This window comes from Callorhinus ursinus, unplaced genomic scaffold (assembly GCF_003265705.2).
Source record: "Callorhinus ursinus isolate GAN/ISIS: 27379988/994484 unplaced genomic scaffold, GSC_fseal_2.0 scaffold36, whole genome shotgun sequence".
NCBI classification, from domain to species: domain Eukaryota; kingdom Metazoa; phylum Chordata; class Mammalia; order Carnivora; family Otariidae; genus Callorhinus; species Callorhinus ursinus.
This window is the reverse complement of record NW_027397098.1, coordinates 5,393,748-5,413,457: the sequence shown is the minus strand read 5'-3', so window position 1 is coordinate 5,413,457 and position 19,710 is coordinate 5,393,748. Positions and strand designations below refer to the sequence as shown.

The following is a 19,710-nucleotide window of genomic DNA, read 5'->3' as shown; positions in this document are numbered from 1 at the left end:
CTTTGTCATTAGATTTCTGATGATAAAGAATACGTGAATAAATTATTATCAAATGTGGTTGTTTTCAAAGCATCTTATCTATTCCCACCCATTTGATATTTTAACCTTACTAAATTAGAAATTCAGTTGCTGTAAGTTCTCACATTCTTACCTTACCTTCTCACATTCTTATCTTATCTTACAAAGAAGAACCAAATAGAAGTTCTAGAATTGAAAAGTGCAATAATAGAAATAAAACAATTCACTATAAAGAGGCTCAATAGAAGTTTTGATCAGATGGAAGAAAGAATCAACAAACTTGAAGATAGATCAATTGAGAGTATCAAGTCTGAGAAAAAGAAAAAAATAAAGAAAATTGAATCTATTTACAACTTCAGAGAACTGTAGGACCTCATCAAGCATAGCGATATACTATAATGACAGTCACAGAGAAAGAACAAGGAGAAAGAATATTTGAAGAACTATTGACCCAAAACTTCCCAAATGTGAAGAAAAACATTAATCTACACATCCAAGAAATTATTATCCAAGAGGTCGAAGTAGGGTAAATTCAAAGAGATCCACATCTAGACACAATATAATCAAACTGTTGAAAATACAAAGACAGAGAGAGAATTGTGAAAGCAGCAAGAGAGAAGTAACTTATCATATACAAGTGATCCTCAATAAGATAAACAGCTGAATTTCGTTAGAACCAAGGAGGCCAGAAGGTAATGGGACGATGTACTCAAAGTTGTTGAAAGAGAAAACTATCAACCAAGATTTCTATAGCCAGAAAATTATTTTTCAAAAATGAAGGAGAAATAAAGACATTAGTAGATAAACAAAAACTGAGGGAATTTGTTACCAGCACACCTGAAATACAAGAAATTCTAAAGGAAGGCTGAAATGGAAGGACACAAGATAGTAACTTATATCCACATGAATAAAGAGCATCAACAAAAATCACTAAATGGGCAGAACACATAGACAGCATAAATGTATATTTTGTTTGTAACTTTTTCCTCCCACCTGATCTAAAAGGCAACCACATAAACTAATAATTCTAAATTTGTGTGGATGGGAATGTAAAATATTAAGATGGAATTTGTATGAAAATAATAACACAAAGGAGGGGAAAGGAATAGAGATACATAAGAGTAAAGATTTTTATATACTATCGAAATCAATTTGGTATTAATTTGAACCTAGTTTGTTATAAACTAAAAATTTAATTAAAATTCACTGATCAAGCATTAAGAAAGTAACTTTAAAAACATAATGACAAGGGAATTTAAGTTCTACTCTAGAAAATATCTTTAAAAAGAAGGCAGTCACAGGAATAGAGGAATACAAAAGTTAAAAGACATAGAGAAAGAAAATAGCAAAATGGCAGATGCACATCTTACCTTACCAATAATTACATTAAATGTAAATGGATTAAACATTCCATTTAAAGGGTGGCAAAGACTGGGAGGATGGATAAAAACACATGATCCAACTATGTGCTGTCTGCAAGAGACACTCCTTTTATTTATTTATTTTTTAAATATTTTATTTATTTGACAGAGAAAGAGAATGCGAGAGAGGGAACACAAGCAGGAGGAGTGAGAGAGGGAGAAACAGGCCTCCCACCGAGCAGGGAGCCCGATGTGGGACTCGATCCCAGGACCCCGGGATCATGACCTGAGCCGAAGGCAGACCCTCAACTGACTGGGCCACCCAGGCCCCCTGAGACACACCTTTTAGATGCAAAGATACAAATAGGTTTCAAGTAAAAGAATGGAAAAACATACCATGCAAATAGTAACCCAAAGAAAGCTGTAGTGGCTATACTGATATCTGACAAAATAGATTTTAAATCAATTGTTACTTGCAGCAAAGGAGGATCTTTTATAATGTTAAAAGCGTCAATCCATTAAGAAGATATAATAATTATAAATATATATGCACCAAACAATGGAACCCTAAAATACATGATGCAAAAGCTGTCAGAAATCAGAGGAGAAACAGACAACTCAATAATGATAGTTGGAGACTTCAGTACTCCATTTTTAATAGTGACAACTAGGGGCACCTGGGTGGCTCAGTCGGTTAAGCCTCTGCCTTCAGCTCAGGTCAATCTCAGGGTCCTGGCATCTAGCCCCACATCAGGCTCTCAGGTCAGTGGGAAGTCTGCTTCTCCCTCTCCCTCTGCCTCTCCACCTGCTTGTGCTCTCTCACTCTCTCTCTCAAATGAATAAATTTTTTAAAAATCTTTAAAAAATAGTGACAGCTAGACAGAAGATGAACAAGGAAATAGAAAACTTACTATTATAAAAAATATATATAAAGAACTCCTTTTTTAAAGATTTTATCCATTTATTTGAGAGAGAGCTAGAATGAGCATGAGTGGGGGCGCCTGGGTGGCTCAGTTGGTTAAGCGACTGCCTTCGGCTCAGGTCATGATCCTGGAGTCCCAGGATTGAGTCCCGCATCGGGCTCCCTGCTCAGCGAGGAGCCTGCTTCTCCCTCTGACCCTCTCCCCTCTCATGTACTCTCTCTCTCATTCTCGCTCTCTCAAATGAATAAATCTTTAAAAAAAAAAAAAAGAATGAGCATGAGTGGGGGGCAGAGGGAGAGGCAAAGGGGGAAGAAGACTTCCCACTGAGCCTGATGCGGGGCTTGATCCCAGCACCCTGAGATCATGACCTGAGCCAAAGGAAGGCAGACACTTAACCAATTGAGCCACCCAGGCGCCCCCATGTAAAGAACTCTTACAACCACAATTTTAAAAACAACTTTTTTTTCTTTAAAGACAAAATGAGCAAAATACAAAAAAAAATAAAAGGGCAGAATACTCATATAGACATTTATCCTGTGGCCAACATGGTCAAAAAGCACAGGAAAAGATGCTCAAAATCCTAAGCCATTAGGGAAATACACATTAAAGCCACAATCAAAACAACAAAAATAACAAATGTTGGCAAGGCTGTGGAGAAACTGGAACCTCTGTGCATTGCTGGTGGAAATGAGAAATGATGCAGCTACTTTGGAAAACATTCTGAAAGTTCCTCAAAAAGTTAAACACCCAGCGGTTCTACTCCTAGATGTATACCCAAGAGAGTTGAGAACAAAGGTTCACGTAAAAATTTGTACGTGGATGTTCATAGCGGCATAATTCATAATAGCCTAAAAGTCAAAACGACCCAAATGTCCATCAATTGATGAATCAATAATCAAAATGTGGTCTATCCATATAATGGAATGTTATCCAGCCACAAAAAGGAAGGAAGTAATGATCCATGATACATGCTGCAACATAAACCTAAAACGTTATGAGAATTGAAAGAAGCGAAATGCAAAAGGCCACCTATTATATAATTCCATTTATATGAAATATATAGGATAGGCAAATCCATAAAGACAGAAAGTAAGTAGTTGCCAGGGGCTAGGGGCAGGGGCATGAAGAGTGACTACTAACTGAACGTGGTTTCTTTTTCAAGTGATCAAAATGTCCTGGGATTAGACAGTAGCAATGGTCGCACAGCCTTATGAATATACTAAAAAAAACCCTCTAAATTGTTCACTTTAAAAGGGGCGATTTTATTTTTTGTCAGTTATGGCTCAATAAGAAAATTAAAAAGAAAAATTCAAAATAAGATTAGCTATCTGGAGATATTAATCACTTACCCAAAGCACTACTACAAAATTTAGACTATGTCCTAATCCTCCATTTGATTAAATATAATGAATCTGAAGTTAACCAACTTAACACAGGATAGAAAACAATTCCTCAAAATATAAAGGTAGATGTCTAGGGGCACCTGGGTGGCTCAGTTCGTTAAGCATTTGACTCTTGATCTCAGCTCAGGTCTTGATCTCAGGGTCATGAGCTCAAGCCCTGCACTGGGCTCCACCCTGGGTGTAGAGGCTACTTAAAATATATATATATATACATATATATATATGAATTCTTGAAAAAAAAAGGAATCAAATGGCAAGAATCTGTCATTCAACCTTCCCCATCAAAGGGAAATGCTACAACTATGGGAATATTTTGGCAAGAAAAAGGTGTACCACATAGTTTTATGGAGATGATTTTCCAAATCCTATCATAGCCTGGATGAACCATCATTAAAAGCCCTTAAACTCCCTTTAACTCAGGTTCTGTGTTCTCCAAAAATTTTCTCATTGCTATTAGGCTCTTCAGGGAAATTCTTACCCCCCCCCCAAAAAAAAGCATATTGAATGAGAAACAAAAGAATTTGAACTATTAAAAACTTTACATTTTCGGGGCACCTGGGTGGCTCAGTCGGCTAAGCGTCTGCCTTTGGCTCAGGTCACGATCCCAGAGGCCTGGGATCGAGCCCTGCATGGGGCTCCCTCCCCAGCGGGGAGCCTGCTTCTTCCTCTCCTCCCCGCCCATGCTCATTCATCTCCATCATACTCTCTGACACTATATTTGTCTCTCTCTCTCTCAAATAAATAAAATCTTTAAAAAAAATTTTATACTTTCATTTTAAATTAATCCTGGGCACCAAAACTAACAAGATGATTCCTCAGTAAGCCAACCTGATACAATAGTGTACAAGAGTCAAATATCAAAGAAGAGAAGAGTGTCTAGAGTCAGGCCAAACCCAATAGTCCACACTGAGAAGTCTGCTGCTCATGAGGGGCAGCACTTACTAGAGGGTGGGCAGTCATTCCACAGCTGCGAGTGACCAGTGACCTCTGGTTTACCCACAATACCTTTATTTATTTCCATTTGCCCTCCCTTCAAATTTGGCAAAGTCTTTTTGAAAATGCCATCTTGTCCCAGCTGTGTGAGGATGGGTTTTGTTTATGCCAGGTGTGGGATGTTCTTGGAGAAAGTTCCTACGGCCATGGTGCCAACAACGGTCATCACAGCAGAGAACCCCAAGGAAAAAGTGAAATGCGCGTTTCATGGAAGGTTATTTGGTCCTGCTGCCTATCACACCCCAACTCCATAAGCCTTTCCCTCTGATACTTCCCAGGCCAAGAACTTAGGGGTTTTGTGACTTGATTTACAAGCAGAGATGATCCCCTTATAGTCTCTACAAGAAACTCTGAGGGGCGCCTAGGAGTCTCAGTCGGTGCTCAGCGGGGAGTCTGCTTGCCTCTCTCTCTCTGCCCCTCCCCCAGCTTGTTCTCTCTCTCTCTCAAATAAATAAATAAATCTTTAAAAAAAAAAAAGTAAAGAAACTCTTAAGACTTGACAGTATCAGGCCGGAAATAGGTTGGGACAGAAGTCTGAGCCATACCCCAGTCAAGATACCAGTCCAAACTGAGGCCATGGTCCTAAAAGGCTAAGATGTGGGCTAAGGAGCTCAACAGTAATGAAGGGGCAGAATAATGTGGTGGAGACTAGTGCACATTCATCAGACCCATCTCCTTATGTCGCACACAGCCACATTGCAGTTTCCAGCCCCCCTGCAGTGACATGTGGTCATGCAACTGTTCTGCTCAAAGTGGGCAGAAATGATGTGCACCATTTCCAGTCCTGGCCCAGGAAGCTGAGTGTGCAAGACCACCTAGACGGAGTGAGCTTGGGCCCCTGCATCTCTGCAGGAGAAGGTGACCAGCCAGTAGGAAGACCCAACTGGGCTTTACCTTCATGGGAAATAAAACTTCCTTATGTTAAGCAACTGAGACATGGGGGTTCCTCTCTAGCACTCACTTACCCTTACAGTCACTTTTATAAATGCCAGTGAAATGAGAGAAAGTTACCCAGAGCAGCTGGACAAGAGAGCGTGTTAGAAGGCTGCTGGCCACGGCCTCACGGCTGAATCCTCTACTTGGCATCCTCCTCAAGCTTTCACCCCTTCCCTCACCTTCTATTCAGAGCCGACTTTCTTGGAACACCAGTCTACATGTGTTTTCTCCAAGTCCCGCTTTCTCTCTCTCTCTCTCTCTCTCCCCCTCAAATAATAAATCTTTTTTAAAAAATAAAAGTACCTTGAAAGATTATGTACTGTTCTTGTACATTTTTAAGTTAATTTTTTTAAAAGTTATCCTAAGTCTAGTTGCAAAAAATGAATTTTCCAGTATATTGTAAATCTCATTATTTGAAAATGAAACTGTTATATCATTCTTTTCTTTTTTTTTAATTTTTTTTTAAAGATTTTATTTATTTATTCAGGAGAGACAGAGGGAGAGAGAGAGAGAGATAGAGAAGCAGAGGGAGAAGCAGGCTCCCGAGGAGCAAGGAGCCCGATGTGGGACTCGATCCCAGGACCCTGGGATCACGACCTGAGCCAAAGGCAGACGCTTAACCATCTGAGCCACCCAGGCACCCTATCATTCTTTTCAATAAATCTAATGGAATCTATGAAACATGGTGTTTGGTTATAATCCACTCTCATTCATATTTTAAAATATTTGAGCAACCTCTTTTTTAACCTTTGGCATTTTATATGGTTTCTTTCCCCCTTTGATACCATATTTCCCTTCCCACAGAATTTAATCCTAATATATTTTATATTTTACAGCCTTTTATTTGATCACTCTCTTCTTGTGGAAAAAGTATAAATTAAAATTTGCTGTGTTTCCCATGGCCACAAGCCTCTAAATGTTAAAAATTTCTTCTGTGTTGAGTTGCCATCACATTGATTACTGGTACATAATTGATCAAAACAACATAAATACTATAAATTTGATAAATGAAAATTAAACAGAAAAGTAAACCTTTTCCCCAGCTTTATTTTTTTTTTTTAAGATTTTATTTATTTATTTGAGAGACAGAGAGCACAAAGCAGGGGGAGAGGGAGAAGCAGGTCCCCGGCTGAGCAGGGAGCCCGATGCGGGGCTCAATCCCAGGACCCCAGGACCATGACCTGAGCTGAAGGCAGACGCTTAACTGACTGAGCCACCCAGGTGCCCCTTCTCCCCAGCTTTAATGACATAATTTACACCCAAAAAAATTCACCCACTTTAGGTGTACATACTGATAAATTTGGACAACTGTGTTCACTTATATAACCAACACCACAATCAAAATCAAGATATAAAACTTTACTCCAAAATCTCCCCCTTGCTTCTCTGCAGATAATCCTCAACTCTTATTCCTGACTCTAGACAACCACTCACTGATCTGCCTTCTATCACTCGTTTTGCCCTAAGTAAATTTTTATTGGAAAGTCCTGTGGTCTGAATGTTTGTGTCTCCCCCCAATTCATATGTTAAAATTCTAATCCCCCACGTGATGGTATTAGGAGGTGGGGCCTTTGGGGTGATTAGATCAGGAGGGGATTAGTAGCTTTATAAAGAGACACCACAGGGCTCTCTTGCCCCTTCCACAAGGTGAAGACCCAGGGAAAAGTTGCCATCTATACCAGAATCTGCCAGCATCTTGACCTCGAGCTTTCCAATGCCCAGAACAGCAAGAAATAAATTTCTGTTGTTTATAAGCCACCCAGTGTGGTATTTTGTTATATGTTATATATATATATAACCTGAATTGACTAAGACAGAAATGCATCTCTTAATTTCTGGGACTGGACATATATATATTTTCCTCCCAGTTTAGTCATCTGTTAGTAATATTACTAGTCTCTAGAATAAGACAAATTTCACCATCAATTCTTTCCTATTTTTCATTTTTATAGATGGAAGCTTTGAGAAACCTTACTCACAAATAAATGGATGGAAAAGGAAGACTTTTTTTTTAGAGCAATGACTCTCAAATCTTTGAGCTCCTTTTGAGTTATGCCCCAAGTCAGAGCAATCTATAATCACAAATGACTTGCGATGGCTTACCAGGAGACAGGTCAATGAGGTCCGATTTCAATTCTGTTGCTATGCAGAGCTGGAGACCGCCAGCTGGGAGGGTCTGCTACTTGGCCACCAGAGTCATGTGCTTTCTCGGAACCAGCACCAATATTTCCAATTGTCCCTTTGTTTGCTGCCCTAGAGGTTTTTTTCCCCATCCAGGATAATGCAACATGGTGCTCTGAAGGGTGTGCCTTTGTTTGGGAAAGGGGAAAGAAAGGCCAGCCTGAAAGGACTGGAGAAGAGACGCTGTCCCCCATCCCCCATCCCATCACAGGTCAGCTCTGAAACAGAGCAAGTGAGGAAAGATTAGATAATGAAGCCGAGGATCTGGAAATGGACTCCCTTAAAACACCTATGTACACGTACCCCTTCGAAAGTCTTCACAAGGAGTGCTTTATCCCAGTTAAAGACCTCTGCCTTATACAGCTAGTATTAGATTGGGTTCAGTCCCTGGTCATCCTCACCTCTTTTGGTTCCCTCTTTATGGGACCTAATCTGCATCTCTGACCTCCCCCACCACAGAGGGGCTGGTCACTCCCAGCTTGGACCCCTGGCCTGGCTCTAAGAACCATGTACCCAGGGACGTCTGGGTGGCTCAGTTGGTTAAGCATCTGCCTTTGGCCTGGGTCATGATCCCAGGGTCCTGGGATTGAGTCCCACATCGGGCTCCCTGCTCAGCAGGGACCTTGCTTCTCCCTCTCCCTCTGCCTCTCCCCCTGCTCGAGCTCTCTCTCTCTCTCTCTCTCTCTCTCTCTAATTAAATTTTTAAAAATCTTAAAAAAAAAGAAAAGAACCATGTATCCAACTGGCTGTTTTCACTTTCCACTTTCCTGACTTAGGCTTGACATGCTTTCTCACATGTACAAACTTATCCTGTCTTAGATTTAGGAAAAAAATATTCAACTCCCATAAACTGAATTGGAAACAAAGTAGTTAGCATTTTTCTATCACTTTACTATTCACAAGTACTTTCATCTCTATATGTGTGTATACAGAATAGTAAATGCTTATATTTTACAGATGAGGAGGCTAAGACTCTGACAGGTAGTGAAAAGTCAATTACATTCAGAAAAACATGCAAGAAATATGATTTATTCTCTGCCTTGACTAAGTTGGAGAGAAGTCACTTAAATAAAGGTATGAAAAATCAACACCAGCCTGTGCATAGTAGGAGCCAAACTACTGTTCAAATAGATGACCCAAAGGATATTTTTCCCCTAGTTTTAATAAAAAGTAGACTAGATTTACAATCTATGGGAAGGCACTGTATCTCATTTCCTTATGGAAATATGAAAGAATTAAAATTTATTGACTGGGAAATAAATTCATTAACCCACAGTACCTACAACCCAAAATGATCTGATGAACAACTACTCTGGGCTAAGGATTGTTTCAGCCAGAAACAGGAGGTGAAATGTGTCACTTCCTTGGCTGCCTTCCAACAATTTAATTCCATACAAAAGAAAAAAAGTAGTTTATCCATTCTCTTATGGATTGTGTTTTTTACAAAGTCCTCCTTCACTGAACGTACATTTCCTGTCCTTAGTGAGGTGTTTGTGGATTGCGGGGAGAAAAAAAAACGTCTTACTCTCTTAAACAAGTGTTTTTTATAACAAACCCCAGGCAAAAAGGGCATCTTGGGAGTCTAGGTTCTCAAACAACCCAAAATACACACATTTTATATTTTCTTAAGATCATGGTCAAGAAGCGATCCACCAAATCTTTAAAAATCTTCTTCCTTGGGTGCCTGGGTGGATCAGTCGTTAAGCGTCTGCCTTCAGCTCAGGTCATGATCCCAGGGTCCTGGGATCAAGTCCCGCATCGGGCTCCCTGCTCCTTGGGAGCCTGCTTCTCCCTCTGCTTCTTTCTCTCTCTCTCTCTCTCTCCCCCCCTCTCTCTCTCCCCACCCCCGTCTCTCATGAATAAATAAATAAAATCTTAAAAAAAAAAATCTTTTTCCTTCATCTTTTTTTTCTCTTTGTTTCCGTATCTCTCATCTTTAGGTCTTATTTATCATTTGTACCGTTTATCTGTGTAGTCTTATCTTCACACATAAATCAAAACTTTCAGTTTCCCTTAGTCACATTTATTACTCTCATCTTCATCTTCACTGTTTGTACATTTTTGGACTTGGGAGACGTAACTCCGAGCTTTGTTGGTTGGTAATGAATGAGGCGTACTCAATTACCATATGTTTTATCTGGCAAAAGCCTGCAAAGGTTAAAACTGCGGCCGGCCAGTGTACCAGGGGAGCTGTGCTTTGAGTAAAGGAATGGATACAGTCCTACGCTTTTCAAACCCGGAAGGATCATACCAGTGTGAGAAAAGACCCGAGTTCCACATTGAGGGTGTGTCTTAGTCCATTTGGATGGCTTCAATAAAAATACCACGGACTGTGTGACTTAAACAGTAAACATCTCTTTCTCACAGTTCTGGAGGCTGGGAAGCCCAAGATTAAGGCAGTGGCAGATTTATGGTCCAGTGAAGGCCCACTTCCTGGTTCACAGACAATTGTCTTCTCGCTATGCCTCCAAATGGCAGAAGGGCAAAGAGCAAGCTCTTTGGGTCTTTTTATAAGGGCACTAACCCCATTCCTGAGGGCTCCCCCACCTCCTGACCCAATCACTTCAAAAAGTCCTCATTTTCAAATACCATTACCTTGGGGATTAGGTTTCAACATATGAATTTTGTGGGGGACACAAACATTCAGTCTATGGGAAGGTAGGACAAGTTTTCACTGAGCAGGCCTGTGCACAGACTGTAGGACATCTAGCATCCTGGGCTCTGCTTATAAAAAGCCAGTAGCATCCTGGATTAGTTACCTATTGCTGTAAACAAATTACTTTAAACTTAGCATCTTTCAAACAATGACCTTTTATTATCTTGATTTCTATAGGTCGGGCATCTGGGAGCAGCTCAGCTGGGTGGTTCGGGCTCCGGATCTTCACAAGCTTGCACTCCAGGTGTCAGCTGGGGCTGCAGTCATCTGAGACTTGACTGGGTATGGAGGGCCTGCTTCCAAGGTCACTCACATGGCTGGTTCGCAGTAGGCTTCAGTTCCTGACCACACGGGCATCTCCACAGAGCTGCTCACAATGAGGCTTTTGATAGAGCAACTGGTGAGAGAGAGTCCAAGAGAGAAGCTGTAGCACCTCTTCTAACCTTTGGAAGTGGATGACCTTCACTTCTGTGGCATCCTATTGGTCACATAGACCAACTTTGCTGTACCATGGGAGGTACCACAAAGTGGTGTGACCACCAGAAGCAGGGATCACTGGAGGCCATCTTGGAAAATGGCTACCATATACAGAATATGTCCAATGGCTACCAATAACAGAAATGTCCTACACATATTCCCAACCACCCTTCCCTCCCAAAGTAAGGATAAATAGCTCACTTGATGGCAAGGAAACAGAAGAAAGCCAGAGGCAGTGACTTACTTAAATTGTATGACTCATTAATGACTCTCCTGCACCCTCCTGCCTCTCGGTAAATGTGTTTGTGGATAATCTGTGGGAATCATTTAGGTTTTAGCTCTACTCCTCAGGAAAAAGGAAATTCTGATGATTATCACATATTTAGGTTAATGGCAGATTTTCCCCCCTTGCCTGGGAATTCTAGTATCTCTTCATCTTGGATGAAGTAAGCTTATCATTAAAAATTCCTCTCTGATTTTCTCAAATGTGGTAAGGCACAGCCTGGTACTATAGTTTTTAATATTTTCCCAACATGAACTAAATATTTGGTGGTGGGGGGCTGCCTGGCTGGCTCAGTTAGTAGAGCGTGTGACTCTTGATCCTGGGATTGTGAGTTCAATCCCTACACTGGGTGTAGAGATTACTTACTTACAAAAATAAAATAAAATATAAATATATATATATATATATATTGCATATATAATATTCTATATTTATGCCAAAGAACTGCTCATCTTGCAAAGAGCTCTTTAATTGGGATGGGAGGAGTTGGGATGATATGAATAATGGTACTAAGGTTACTGATACTGCTGATGACCAGCCCAGAGCTTTCAAGACATTATCTCATTTAATCCTTCATACCAACCCAGAGGAGGTGGGCATGATTATTCCTAATCTGCCAGGTTTAGGAAACTGTGTTCAAAAAGATCAAACAATAACTAAGTGACGGTAAGGATGGAAGCCAGGTCTCCTTGAACTGAACCTCTGCTACTACACGATTAGGACTGAATTCTTTAGACTAATGATAAACAACAAAGAATAGAAATTAGTTCTTTAAGAAGGACTATAAAGAGAAGCTCCAAAGAAGACCAAAAGCATTATAACCCTCAAAGACAAACGAAATAATCATTTTAATCCCCAAGAATGGACTGTGTACCAAAGATTTTCCCAAAATGATAATAAATTTACAAAACAAGCTGTGATTAATGCCAAGTTTTTGGACAATTTGGAACAGGTGCAACTCTCTTGACAAATACAGTGGGGTGTTACAATGCAGGTCAAAATTCAGAACGGGCAGTAATCTGGATACATAAAGTCTGTGTAGCCTGAGGTGTCAACACCCACCCTTTGCTCAGTTGGTCTGATTGACACAGCCCTCTCTATGGTCAAACCCATCATACCTCTGAGCCTTACTTATCTAACCGGCCACCATTTTGAGTTCCATATTTATTCTAGTCCCGCTCAATGCCTAAAACTGATAATAACTACTATTAGTGAACACCAACTGCGTAGCAGGCACAGCTTCAGGCATTTCAGCTACAAGACCTCATTTTCTTTTTTTAAGATTTATTTATTTATTTTAGAGGGAGAGGGAGAGAGAGAGCACGTGTGCGCAAGCAGGGGGAGGGGCAGACGGAGAGGGAGAAAGAGTCCCTAACAGACTCTGAACTAAGCCCAGAGTCTGACGCAGGGCTCAATCCTGTGACCACGAGATCACAACCGGAGCTAAAACAAAGTCGTTTAACCAACTGAGCCACCAGGCGCCCCTACAAGGCCTCATTTAATCATTGTGACACTACCCTGCAGCTGAGAAACCAAGTAATTAAATAACTTCCCAGTGTCAAAGTTAGTGAGAGCATCAATCAAAATCAGAGTTGTCTCACTCGCAAAACCATATGCTCCTTGTATCACATTACACTGTCTCCCAAAAAGCCTTTGACATGGAAAGGCTGGCATATACATCCTTTTGACAGCATGGACACCTTTTTTGAGCAGTGATGAATCAGTAGATCTCTCCTTTCTTCCCCCTTGCGTGCTTCCCTCCATCCCCGATTTTAGTTGACAATTATATCTTTAGTTCTTTTCTTTGTATGGTTAAGTATTTGCAGGCCATTTGAAGCCAGACTATCAAGGTGAAGATATTGGAGTAGTTTGATGGGAGAAAAATGGTGGGAGAACTGAGTCACTGAAATCCACATGATGGTACAAGCACACAGAACTCAGAAGTGTGTGTCCCAGCATCCAGCTCCATATTCACACCGTAAGCCATGCGCAATAAGGATTGCGTGATGAAAACACACACCCACTTACCACACATCATTAATGTGCAGAGTGAACAATCAAGGAATAAATTTTGCCAAATGATACTCTTGTCATCACATGTGAGATGCACTATTAGAGTGTTCCTTCTAAATAACAGATAAGGGATGTAAAACAAACTGTGTTAAAGAGAAAATAAATAAACAAATAAATTTATTTTAAAAAGAGAAGAAATATCAACACAGATCATGACAATTCCTCAAATAATGGGCCGTATGCTCAAAATCAAAATAACTAAACCAACAAGTGAAGTCTTGACCACATAAATAGATTTTTCTACTTTTAACACCAATAGCAGTGATTTTATTTCAGCAAGACAATTCCATCTGTCATAATGAATGGTAATTTCTACTTTATGAGTTTTGGAGTTTTGCTAGCATCTAGTATGTTTTGACTTTATAATTGTATCAGAGCTATAAGCATGGGTTTACATCCATGTATGTATTATGTATGTGTTATCAAATGTATGTATTATCAAAACCTTTCCACTATAAGTGACAAAAACCCAGATCAACTTGGTTGTGCTCGTCCCTCACAGCTTTCTGACCTTGGCTGTGATCAGCATGGTGGCCCAAGACTTTACAGTGGTCTCCTCACCGGTACCTCACAACGGAATGCAGGCATCACCCACCATTCCGCCCTTCGTTCACTTCTCCTTCTACACCCTTTCTTTTGGTGGCAGCTCATCCACTCTCCCAGTCACAATGATTGTGAAATGACTTCATCCTCTCTACATTGCCATCCATCATCTCTCCAAAGCCACATTTCTGACTGCCCGACGGACACCTCTACCTCTTTTTTAATGTCACAAATGCTGATAAACCCTCTCCCTTGTCTTGGTCCTTCACTCTCCTTGTTTTTTGTTTTTTTAAGTAAGATATTTTAACTAGAATTCGTTAATACCATTGTCTTTGTCCTCTTGGATTTTCTCTCCCTCATACTTCCCCTTGCACAGATACCACTGGAATGGCTGTTGACATTTTGGATTCCAGCTAAGGAGAAATAGAGTCAAGGGGCGCCTGGGTGGCTCAGTCAGTTAAGTGTCTGCCTTTGGCTCAGGTCACAGTCTCAGGGTCCTGGGATCAAGCCCTTCATCGGGCTCCCTGCTCGGTGGGGAGTGTGCTTCTCCCTCTCCCTCTACCCCTCCCCCTGCTCGTGCATGAGCTCTCTCTCAACTAAATAAATAAAATCTTAAAAAAAAAAAAAAAAGGAGAAGTTGAGTCAGGGATGCCAGGGCTTGGCGGGGTAGATCTACGTGATTCACAATCAATTGGATGTATGGTTATTGCTAGCCATCCTGGTGTGGGGGTGGCTTCCAGGGATATCCCTGATGCCCATTAGGCTGATTCACCCAGAAGGCATATCATGATATGAATGTGTCGACTGTACCCAGCCCCGAAACGATACAGGTAGTGAAGAGGAAAAACAAGTTTGAAATGTGCAGCTGGAAGCCCACTCAGAATAGAAGTCCTCTCCTGTCAGGAGTACTCAATAATGCAGCTCAGATGATTTTACCATTTTGGATGCACTGCTTTTTTTTTTTTCTTTTTTTGATGGTAATTGTGTGAAATAGAATGATCATGAATTCTGTATTTATAAGACACAAATTATAACAAGACTACAAATAGCAAAAACATCTGTAAGAGCTCATATATATCTTAAAAACCTCTATTTCCAGAATTAAATCCATAAAATAAAATACAGTGAGATAATCTATAAAATAAATCTATGAAATAAGAATGGTTTTTCTCATACATTATCGTATTCAATCTCTGTGGCATAAGTAGAGCAGGCATATTTTCTCCAATTTTCAAATAAGATCCAAAAAAGTTGTCCAAGCCTGCACTGGCACCTGAACACAGAAGGAAGCTCAGCCAGCTGGTCTACCGATACCAGTCTCGGCTCTTCTCGTTAGTCCACATTAGGGATGGGTGCCCATCATACACTGCTGTCTGCTATCAGCTCTGCTCTGCTCACCACGACTGATGGTGCTGGGCACACGGGTCAGAGACACACACGAATTATACTAATGTGCCTGGTGGTATGTCTGCCCCTTCAGGGTCCTGCCAATCAAGCTAGAGAGACTTTCTGCCCTTGATGGGGTAGGAACTCTGTTCCTCCTTGATATGTGACCTTAGCTAGGAAAACTTTTCTCCTTAGCTTATTTTTTAGAATGTCTGTCCTATAGAAAAGTGAAAAAAAAATAGTATAATAGCTATATACTCTTGGCCCACATTCACATAGTTGTCAGCCTTCTGCTACATTTGCCTTCTCTATCCCTCTCCCCACCTCCCTCCTTCTCTCTCTCTCCCTCTGAATCTCTCCCTCTCTTCCTCTCTCTCTCTTTCCCTTCTCCCCTCCCTTTCATCTGAAACCAAGTGGCAGACCTCAGGGCATTTCATTTTAAAACCGCTGGCATGTATCTTCAAAAAACAAAGATTTTCCTACACGATCATTACACCCAAGAAGTTTAACATTGATGCACAGAATTATCTGCAGTCCAAACTCCCAGTTTCCTGAGTCGTCCCCTGAAGGTCTTCCACAGCCCCTTTTCAATCTAGGTCATTAAAAGTCATGCGATTCACTTGGTTCTCATGTTTCTTTATCTTCCTTTTATCCAGAACAGCTCTGGGGTGCTTTTTTTTTTTTTTTCTTTTATTTTGTAAGGGTTCAGGCCAGTTGCCTTGTTTGATTGCTTTCTCATGATCAGATTCATATTCAATGTCTTGGGCAAAATACTACGTGGTATTCATATCAGGAGGCACATGATTAACATACTGTCTCATAGTCAGCCATGCAGAATCGTTCACTTGGTAAAGGTGGATTCTGCCAGATCTCTCCATTGTGAAAGCATCCTTCCCCGTTGGTAGTTAATAAGTAACCTCTGGGGTAATGAAGGCAGACATCACCTAGGTGCATATCCTTTTCCTCAACAATCTCTAATCCAATGGTTTTAGCATCATTGTTACATTGGTGACTGCAAAAAAAGTTTCCCTAATTCTATCATTCTGTCTACATTCTTCATAAAAATTTTCCCTCCCTTGCATACACATCTTTTTGGTATCACTATAAACTCATGGCTTCTTTTCTGATTTCATGTTTTAGAACCCATCACCATTATTGTTGTTCTTTGGTGCTCAAATTGTCCCAAAATTAACCAGCAGGAGCCCCTTCAAGCTGGCTTCTCTGAACTTCTAACACATCTTCCATTATCAGGGTCAGCATCGCGGGTGTGTGACCTGGGTGGTTGCATAAGACCTTGCTCTTAGAAAAGCCACCTGCATGCCTCACTGTTCTGCTATTGCTATTCTGACATTATTCGTCATTTTTCAACAAGGGGCCTGCATTTTCATTGCACTGGGCCCTGCCAATTACGTAGCTGGTCCTGCCCACTGGTCCTTGAGACTTTCTGTTTTTCTGGACAAGATGTTCCAAACACATTGTACTTTCCCTGTCCCTAATCTAGAAGCAACCAATTTAGCCAAGGAGACTTGTTTGCTTTAAAGGGAATGGTATTTAGAAACCAAGATCTGAGGACTAATATGTCTTCTGGTCCAGGAGTGACCCTGCTTCAAGTCACTTTCAGCAGTAAGAATTGAACATAACCACCCCATCCAGACCTCTAGGCTAAGAGACACCAAATTCCAGCATGACTTCAAGTAGCTAAGACTATGTCCCTGGGAGGACCCCGGCCCCTCCCTCATAAGCCTGCCTGGAAAGTTCAACACTGCCAGGAGAATTCTGCTCATTCCAGCTAACATTGGAGATAGGCTACTGACCACCCTGTCTTCGAGAGCATTCGCTAAAAGGGGCTTGGGATTGTGAATCCTTCCCCTGACCCTTTGAGCTGTGTATGCATCTCCTACAACTCAGGAATGCCTTTCTTGGGGCTCTGAAGGGCATGCCTTTGGAAGGCAGTCAGCAGGCTGGAGAGGGTCTCCGTCTGCCCGTCTCCGTGGGAGGCAGAATCCTGATTCTGATCACTGCCCGCCAGCATGCACAGCCGGCCTAAGTCACGCTGACACTGACCGATCCTTTGTAATTTTCACTTGAGCAGCCCTCTGTCCCCCTCCCCACGGTCTCATTCTCACTTTAAAACACCAGTTACTCTGTGCAAATCAGAACGGGACTCAGATCTTGTCCCTACTGTCAGTAGTTCTGGCATAAAATCTACTTTCACAGCTTTAACTAACGTCCCTCTTTATCTTTGACAGCGGATAGAGCTGGGAAATCATGAGCTCATACCGAGCCCTCCAATTCTAATCCAGGAGCACAGCATTTCTCCGTTCCATGTAACACCCTCCTCTGACCTCATGAGCCTGAGGTCGCCCCACACAGTCGGTGCATTTACTCATTTGCCGTGCCTTACAACATACAGAGAAGAGTTTCAGCGTGATGACGCTAATATTACTATCAAGTACAACCCGAACGCATAAGCCTCCTGCTAGTCTGTTTTGCCTTAGACCATATCCCATTGTCAGAGCATAGGGTTCAAGAGCTACTGACAATCCTCATCTCTGTGTGGTCATGCCATCAATTTGCTAACTGCCTAGATTCCTTTGTTTCTGTGAATGTTCAACTTTTTTTCTTATCTTTAATTTTTTAAATATTTAAAACTGGGAGCAGTGTGAAGAAGAAGAGGCGAGAACGACCCCCGGACCAGCCAAGGCTTGCGCGCCGCTGCATCCCCGCGTCCAGCGTTTACGTCCCACCGCCGTGGTCACCATGCCCAAGAGAAAGGCTGAAGGGGATGCTAAAGGAGATCAAGCCAAGGTGAAGGATGAGCCACAGAGAAGATCTGCAAGCTTATCTGCTAAACCTGCTCCTCCAAAGCCAGAGCCGAAGCCTAAAAAGGCCCCTGCAAAGAAGGGAGAGAAGGTACCCAAAGGGAAAAAGGGGAAAGCTGATGCTGGCAAGGATGGGATTAACCCTGCAGAAAACGGAGATGCCAAAACAGACCAGGCACAGAGAGCGGAAGGTGCCGGAGATGCCAAGTGACGTGTGTGCATTTTTGGTAACTGTGTACTTCCGGCGACTGTACAGTTTGAAATACTATTTTTTATCAAGTTTTATAAAAATGCAGAATTTTGTTTAAAAATAAATAAATAAATAAATAAATAAATACTTAAAACTGTTACATGGTTCAGCTTCAACCACCTGAACCACCATCTTCCAATAATTCGCCAAAATGACCAACAGAAAAAGAAAGAGGAGAGGTAACTACTCTTTGTTCTCTAGGCCTTTAAAACAAAACAAAACAAAACAAAACAAACTTTTTTTTAACGATTTTCTTTATTGGGCTCCTGGGTGGCTCAGTCGGTTAAGCCTCCGGCTCTTGATTTCCACTCAGGTCATGAGCTCACTCCCAGTCGTGAGATGGAGCCCCACACCGGGCTCCGCACTCAGCTTGGAGTCTGCTGGGGATTCTCTCTCCCTCTGCCCATCCCCCGGCTCGCTCGCACTCTTTCGCTCTCTCTCTCTCAAAAGAAATAAATAAAATCTTAAAAAAATTTTACTTATTTGAGAGAGAGAACACAGAGGGAGAGGCAGAAGGAGACGCAGACTCCCCACTGAACAGACAGCTTGATGTGGGGCTGGATCCCAGGACTCTGAGAGCGTGACCTGAGCCAAAGGCAGACACTTAACCGACGGAGCCACCCAGGTGCCCCTTCTCTAGGCCTTGTAGAAAACATGGAGTTGTTTCTTTGGCCACGAACATGAGAATCTACAAGAAAGGTGATATTGTGGACATCGAGGGAATGGCACTGTTCACAAAGGAATGCCCCACAATGTTACCCAGCATGCTGTTGGCATTGTTATAAACAAACAAGTTAAAGGCAAGATTCTTGCCAAGAGAGTTAGTGTATGTATTGGGCATATTAAGCATTCAAAGAGCAGAGACAGTTTCCTGAAGCGGGTGAAGGAAAATGATCGGATGGAAGCCAAAGAGAAAGGTACCTGGGGTCAGCTGAAGCACCAACCGGCCCCACCCAGAGATGCACATTTTGTGAGACCCGATAGAAAGAGCCTGAGCTTCCAGAAACCATTCCCTGTGAATGTATGGCATGATAAATGTAAAAAAAAAAAAAAAAAAGAGAGAGAGAGAGAGAGACCTCAAGACTGTAAAAATGTTCCTCTTAATTGAGAAGTGTGGTGTCCTCCCTCCCAAAGAAATATTTAAAGCAGACTTTGTGTCCTTAAAATAAAATTAAATTAAAAAGTAAAGTAAAATAAAACATTTACATGGTTCAAAATTCAGAACTGCACAAAAAAATCCTCAGAGAAGTTCACGGTCCCCCTCATCCTTCTTCCTTCCATGCTGTTCACACCTATGCCCTCCAGGTAGTCATTTTCCTTCGTTTCTGGTTTATCTTTCCTGCGATTCTGGTGAAAACAGCAAACACACACACACACACACACACACACACACACACACACACAC

At 41.6% G+C, this 19,710-nt stretch overlaps 1 protein-coding gene and 1 pseudogene across 1 annotated transcript in view; one reads left to right on the top strand and one right to left on the bottom strand.

The window, feature by feature from the left end:
• Positions 1–19,710, bottom strand: part of USP6NL (USP6 N-terminal like) — a 288,797-nt gene that overhangs the window by 206,192 nt on the left and 62,895 nt on the right. The gene's annotated exons all lie outside the window — the stretch shown is intronic.
• LOC112810095 (non-histone chromosomal protein HMG-17 pseudogene) lies at positions 17,895–18,333 on the top strand (annotated as a pseudogene).